The following is a 7,773-nucleotide window of genomic DNA, read 5'->3' as shown; positions in this document are numbered from 1 at the left end:
TAAATTCCTGTCTGAGCTGTAACTTAGGAAACATCTCTGAACTCGTTTTAAGCACCTCACTAGAGCCTATGAGTAAGTTTTAGTTATTATCCCCTCATTGCAGGGGGGGAAACTAAGGCTCAGGGAGGAGGTTCAGGATCTTGCCCAAAGCCTGGTACGTGGCTGAGCCAGGATTCAACTTCTCATGGTGTGATATTCAAAGCCAGTGCTTTTTTTTTTTTTTTTAAATCCTCACCTGAGGATATGTTCATTGATTTTAGAGAGAGCAAGGGAGAAAGAGAGATAAAGAGAGAGAGAGAGGGAGGAAGAGAGAGAAACATCCACCTATATGTGCCCGGAACGGGGATCAAACCCACAACCTTTTGTTGTACAGGACGAGGCTCCAACCAACTGAGCCACCCGGCCAGGGCAAAGCCAATGCTCTTATACTGCACTATTGTGCGTCTTGTGCACCGTGCCAGGCTCTGGGGTTCCAGAAACCAATCAGAACCCCCTCCGGGAGTTCACAGGCTGGTGAGGAGATGGACTTGCCAAGGGCCACTCAATGGCAGTGGAAGGTACAGTGGACAGTAGTGTCGGACTTTCCACCCCAGCCAGTCCTGAGCTGAGCCTTAAAAGAGGAGTAGGGATTAGCCAGGACAATGAGAAAATGAATCTGGAGTTTCTACTGCTTGCCACAGATTCTCACATGTGCTAATTACAGCATGCCACAACCTTGGAACAAGGAGTAAACCAATTCTCAGAGAGGTTAAGGAGCTTGATAAAGCTCACGGGCAGAGGCAAGGAGGAAAGCAGATCAATAAACCAAATCCAGTGTTTCCCTGCAAGTCACACTTCCGCCCCTCACCTCACTTCCTGATTTCTTTCTTCATCAACTAGAATGGATTCTTGAGTTAAATGGGAAGTTGGACCGACAATCTTTAACTCTGTACCAACTCTTCAGACATGAAGCCAAGCCTTTATCTGCTCCCCAAAAACAGCCTCGGTAGACATTTTATTGTCCTTAAGTTCCAGTCCAAGCACCTCCTTCTCCAAGACCTGTTTCATTCTGTTAGTGCAGTGGTCGGCAAACGCATTAGTCAACAGAGCCAAATATCAACAGTACAACGATTGAAATTTCTTTGGAGAGCCACATTTTTTAAACTTAAACTTCTTCTAACGCCACTTCTTCAAAATAGACTCACCCAGGCCATGGTATTTTGTGGCAGAGCTACACTCAAGGGGCCAAAGAGCCGCATGTGGCTCGCGAGCCGCAGTTTGCTGACCACGGTGTTAGTGCATCTTCTGTGGCATTGAACTTGTTTGTGTGTGTGTGTCTTTTTTAATTAAAAATATATTTGTATTGATTTCAGAGAGGAAGAGAGACATAAACATCAATGGGCCACCTCCTGCACGCTCCCTACTGGGGATCAAGCCCACAACCCGGGCATGTGCCCTTGACTGGAGTCAAACCCAATACCCTTTGGTCCATGGGCTGGCAACCTACCCACTGAGCCAAACCAGCTATAGCTATGTGTGTATCTTTTTAAAAATCATATATTTTATTGATTGTTTACAGAGAGGAAGGGAGAGGGATAGAGAGTTAGAAACATCGATGGGAGAGAAACATCAATCAGCTGCCTCCTACACACCTCCTACTAGGGATGTGCCCGCAAGCAAGGTACATGCCCTTGACCAGAATCGAACCTGGGACCCTTGAGTCCGAAGGCCAAAGCTCTATCCACTGAGCCAAACTGGTTAGGGCTATGTGTGTATCTTAACCAACCCTCTTAAAGAGGGCAAACTCCTTGAGAACAGGCACTGTTTAACCGATCTATGCTCTTTAGGGACACTTTATACATAGAATGTGCTCAATAAACACTAGTACAACTGAATTGAATAGTGAAGAAGGGGTGAGATCAGCCAAAACTAAATTAGAGGAAACGCCAGGCTACTTCCCATTTCCTTTCTTAAAATTTACTCAATTATTTATTAATTTATTTTTAATTGAATTTATTGGGGTGACATTGGCTAATAAAATTATATAGGTATACAATTCTTTATTTTTTTTTTTTAGGTATACAATTCTTGTACAATTCTATAATACATCAACTGTATATTGTGTGTTCACCACCCCAAGTCAAAAATCTCTACATTTATTTTTAATTGTGGTAAAATATATGTAACATAAAATTGACTGTCTTAGCCATTTTGAAGTGTACATCAATAGTGTTCAGTATCTTCACATTGTTGTGCGGACACTCTCCAGATCTTTTCATACCCATTTAACAACTCCCCGTTCCCCATTCCCCTTCCCAAGCCCTGGCAACCACTATCCTAATTTTCGTTTCTGTAAGTTTGACTCCTCTAGATGCCTGATATAAGTAGAATCATACAGCATTTGTCTTAACACACATCCGGCTTAAGACACTTAGCGTAAGGTCCTGACGTTTCATCCGTTTGTAGCCCAGGTCACAGTGCTTAATAATATTCCACTGCTGTGTATGGACTTTGTTTCTCCACTCACCTGTCAATGCATGTTTGGGTTGCTTTCACTTTTTGACGCTTGTGAATTTTTTCCTGTTTCTTAAATCGATGCAAATGTATATATTTTTAAGTTGATCTCGTTAAGCCTAACTGTGTCTTCCTTTTTGGCAGCCTTTTTGAGAAGCAGATGTCGAGGAGCACAGGGAAGTGACGGTCAGATACCAGTTCTGTCCGCTTTATCCTCTGTGAAATGAGAAAAATTCTTAATCTCGGCATTATATTTGTGATCTAGTATTGGCCAATAGCTCCCTCTACCAGTGAATCTGTCACAAACACTGTATCACACTGTCCAAAGGGAAAGCCAGCTAGGATTTAGCCACGGAGTCATAAGGCTCCTCCTAAGCCGACCTGGAAGGCCCAAAGTTATGGGAGAAGCTGAAGGCCCAGCATGCTTCACTTCTCATTTGCTCAGCACATATGTATGGAGTATGTGCTGTGGGCAGCCACCATGTGATTACAGCATCTACCATGTGAGTGACACAGAATGCAGAAATAAATATTGTCTGCCTTCAAGGCGTTTCAAGTCAACTTCAGCAAATAAATCAGACTCTGGGCAGTGTGCACCAGGGACCCCCTGGGCAGGCCCTGGGACTCTCCCAGCCGCCCCGAGGGCCTCTCTTTCCCAACCATCAATCTGTGATGCAGATTTCCCTTCCTGAGCTTCGCCCAAAACATCTTTTGGCAGATTGAAGGCAGAAAGAAGCACTGTAGGAATCCACTGGTCAGACATCAAGGAATTTTGCAACAATGTTAACACCATGTCCTTCTTCTCGCTACTTTCTTTTCATTTTATTTTGAAAAAGATAGTTATTTTATATAAAAATGTTAGTTTCTGTTAACATGCTTTGGGTTTATTACATTTAAAAATTATTTTTAAATGAATTTCAGGGTCAAGATTTTGTTTTAATTTCTAATGTGGCGAATCATGTGATTGATAGAACCCATATAAATGTAAGCGTTTGAGGTCCTCAATAATTTCAAGATGTGGAAATAGGTGCTGAGACCCAAAAGTGTGAGAACCACTCGTAGAGGCAAAGCCTCAGAGGCAGCCCCAGTGGGATGAAGTAAATAAAAGAGCTGCTCGAAATGCTATAGTGTGACCCCTGAAGAGCCCTTTTCCCAAGCCCAGCCCCGGAAATAAAGCCTGGCCCGCTGAGTCACAAGGCCACGGAGTCACGAGGCTCCTCCTAAGCCGACCTGGAAGGCCCGAAGTTACAGGAGAAGCTGAAGGCCCAGCATGCTTCACTTCTCATTTGCTCAGCACATGTGTATGGAGTATGTGCTGTGGGCAGCCACCAATGATTACAGCATCTACCATGTGAGTGACACCCACGTGCCACTGAACGAGGTGCTTTGCATTACCTGCCTCATTCGGTGCTCACAACACCTAACACAGAGATTATGAAGTCCATTTGACATAGTAGGGAAAGAGACTCATATTTGTAACTTGCCCAAAGGGTGGCTGTTTTTTATTTTATTTTGCTTTTAATTTTTTAAAAATATATTTTATTGGTTTTTTTACAGAGAGGAAGGGAGAGGGGGAGAGAGAGTTAGAAACATCAATGCGAGAGAAACATCAATCAGCTGCCTCCTGCACACCCCCTACTGGGGATGTGCCCGCAACCAAGGTACATGCCCTTGACCGGAATTGAACTTTGGACCCTTGGGTCCGCAGGCCGACGCTCTATCCACTGAGCCAAACCGGTTAGGGCAGGGTGGCTGTTGTAAATGGCAGACTGAGATCTGAATGTGAGCCTTCATAGCTCCTGTTCTTCCCACTAAGCCATGCTGCCCCTCCTAGTTCAAATAGTCAGTCAGCAAAAACCCCTAAAGCACACACTTCTTAACCAGATAGAGACCTTTACTGCATGAGATAAGACCTCTGAACCCTGTTCCGGATTTAGAATGTGCTTGATTATTTCCAATGGACAAAGAATATTTTATTTAATATTTGTGCATATATATATATATATATATATATATATATATATATATATCCACTGAGTGCCAGATTATTATGACCACCTGACATTTGTAGGCAAATTAGCCGTACACTGCATCGTATGGGATATGGAAGCCGAAGGCCTGTTCGAACACCTTTGCTGTCTGCAGTTACCGAGATAAAACGTCTCCAATTCGCTCAGGAACACAAAGATTGGACAGTCGAGCATTGGAAAAAAGTCATGTGATCCGATGAATCACGTTTCCAGTTGCATCACGCAGATGGCAGAGTGAGAATTTCTCGGAAACAGCATGAAAGCATGCACCCCACATGCATGAGTACAACCCTTCAAGCTGGTGGGGGCAGTGTTATGGTTTGGGGCATGTTTTCCTGGCATGATTGGGGCCCTTTAATTCATGTGGAACAACATCTGAATAGCACAACATACCTAAGTATCGTTGCTGATCAAGTTCATCCTGTCATGTTGATGGCGTATCCCAATGGAGATGGCTTCTTCCAACAAGACAATGCGCCATGCCACGGTGCTCGTATTGTGCAGGAGTGGTTTCAAGAACATGAGGGAGACTTTACCTTGCTTAGGTGGCCCCCACAATCCCCAGATCTCAATCCAATTGAGCATTTGTGGGACGAAGTTAAAAGAGCCATCAGGCTGCTGGTTCCACAACCATCAAACCTCACAGAACTGGACAGTGCTATTCATCAGGCGTGGTGTCAGATTCCTCGCATCACCTTTCAACATCTCATGGAGTCAATGCCAAGAAGAATCGCCACAGTATGGAAGGCAAAAGGTGGCCCAACGAAGTACTGATGGGGTGGTCACAATAATCTGGCCACTCAGTGTGTGTGTGTGTGTGTGTGTGTGTGTGTGTGTGTGTGTGTATTTGTAGTGAGAGGAAGAGAGAAACATCGATGTGAATTGATTTGAGAACACAGATTGGCTGCCCCTACCCCGCACCCCTGCACATGCTCCTGGACCAGGGATCAAAGCTGCATGTGTCCTGACCAGGAATCAAAACCGCCACCTTTTGGCGAACAGGATGATGCTTCAAACCAACTGAGCCACACTGGCCAGGGCGGCTTTGTTTCCATTTCAATTAAGGTGTTCAGGCAATAAATCAACCTCACGCAGCTATTTCAATCTGGATGGCCTAGCTTTCTCGTCAGACTTCTTCCTAGATCAAACTTTTAGTAAACACCCGATGCAAAAGGCACTGGAAACAGTGGCTCCTCCTGGGGAGAGGTGAGTGCCTGAGAGTCAAAGTGACGAGGAAGCTTACTTTTCACTGTGTGCCTTTTGTACCTTTTGATGTTGTGTCATATATTAGTATTCTTTAAAAAAATGCTAATTTAAAGGAACAATGACCAATGACCCAGGCTAGCACCAGACGGGAACGGCTCTCTCAGCCAGTAGAGCTCTGTCTGGTCGTCAGAGGATTCAGTTCGTGCCTCCCCAGCTCGACGGGCAGCTCTGTGGCTGAACATCCCGTGCCGGAGTGCGGTATGAAAGCAGGCATTCAGGAGCGTCTGTCTGAAGTTTCACAGTTTGGAGTCTTCCCAAAATAGCACAAGGGGACTCACTCAAGGGAATGGACATGTGCAAATTTGATGAAAAGGTCAGTAGGAAACTGCTTAATCCAGTCATTCCAGAAAACACGCTAATAGCCCAGGGCCTGAACCTTGACAGGCAGGCCCACCCAGCTGGCATTCTCCAGCCCCCATTTCCTGCAGCCAAAACACAATACTGCCACCCTCAAACCCGCCCCTTCACTCAAGAACCAGCATTTGTCTGAACTTCCTTGAGAAAAACTTTTCCCTCTGCGCCTGCAAACAAACCCACTTCCATCCTCCTTTGAGAGACAATAGCTAAAGTTTGCTCAACTCTGTGCTTTACATGCAGTCTCTCAAGTAATAAGCTCTCAAGCTCTTATCTGTATCACTTGTATTGAACAAGTTGCTGCAAGCAAGCCAAGTCTGACTACTAGAAAATATAATTTTATCAGTATTGGCGGGAGCCTAGGGCTCCGACCAGGCATCAGAATATGTTGGCGTGCCCTGGCTGGGTAGCTCAGTTGGTTAGAGCGTCATTCCGATATGCCAAGGTTATGAGCTCGATCCCTAGTTATGGCACATACAAGAATCAACCAGTGAATGCACAAATAAGTGGAACAACAAATCAATGTTTCTCTCTCTCCCTTCCCTCTCTCTCTCTAAAATAAATTTTAAAAAGAAAAAGAATGTCATCCTTAAACTTAATCTAGTATGAAATCTGGTTTTCATGCAATTTTTGGGGTTCTACATGTTGGTTGAGAATAAAGACAGCCCGGCCGGCATGGCTTGGTGGTTGAGCATCGACCAATGAACCAGGAGGTCACGGTTCAATTCCCGGTCAGGGCACATGCCCGGATTGTGGGCTCAATCCCCAGTGTGGGGTGTACAGGCAGCCAATCAATAATTCTCATCATTGATGTTTCTCTCTCTCTCTCCCTTCTCCAAAATCAATAAACAAAAATATTAAAAAGATGTTTAAAAAAAGAGAATAAAGACAAATCTCAAATACAAGCAAACTACAGACCTTACTGGTTGACCTACTGATGATACTGACTAGACATATAGCTCAGCATGCTAATAACATAGCTGCTGTGTGGGGCACCTTCTCTATGTCATATGCTGTGTAAATTATGGATACTCTAATCCACAATTCCTGTCTTACCTGATGCATTTTAATGAACAGATCATTTATCACAGGGGAAAGGCAGGATTTCAGACGTGGCCCTGGAGCTGAATCTTGAAGAGTAATTTTAAGTTAGATGTGGGATCTGAAACTCAGATGCCAGTGGGGGCCAGGCACTCTCAGGGACATGGGTGAGCTGGAAAGGGAGCGGCCAGCCCCTGGCTCCACAGCCGATGCTGCGCAGCGTCAGGGCCCCGTGCAGCCAGAGGAAGCACAAGACCTACGTTTCTCTACGGGTCTCTTACGTTTTAAATGTTGGAAATTAATTTTTAAAAATCGTGAAAAGCAACAGGGCAAACCAAATCTATCTGTGCGCTGATCCTTGCCTACAGGCCATCTATTTTCCGAGTTAGCCCTAGGAGAGAGGAGGGACATTTTAGTAACATGGAAATGGCACTTGCAAAGTCAAGGCCTAGGGCAGGGCAGCCTGGCTAGGGAGCTGCAGGCCTTTGGTTTGGTGGGAGCACGAGGGAGAGGAGCTACAGGGCAATCCGTCAGGCCCTAGATGTGGGTATGCAAAACAGCACCAGCTGCTCACTGGGGCCGTGCATTT

Source organism: Cnephaeus nilssonii (genome assembly GCF_951640355.1).
Source record: "Cnephaeus nilssonii genome assembly, chromosome: 5".
Taxonomy (NCBI): domain Eukaryota; kingdom Metazoa; phylum Chordata; class Mammalia; order Chiroptera; family Vespertilionidae; genus Cnephaeus; species Cnephaeus nilssonii.
This window is presented reverse-complemented; position numbering follows the sequence as displayed.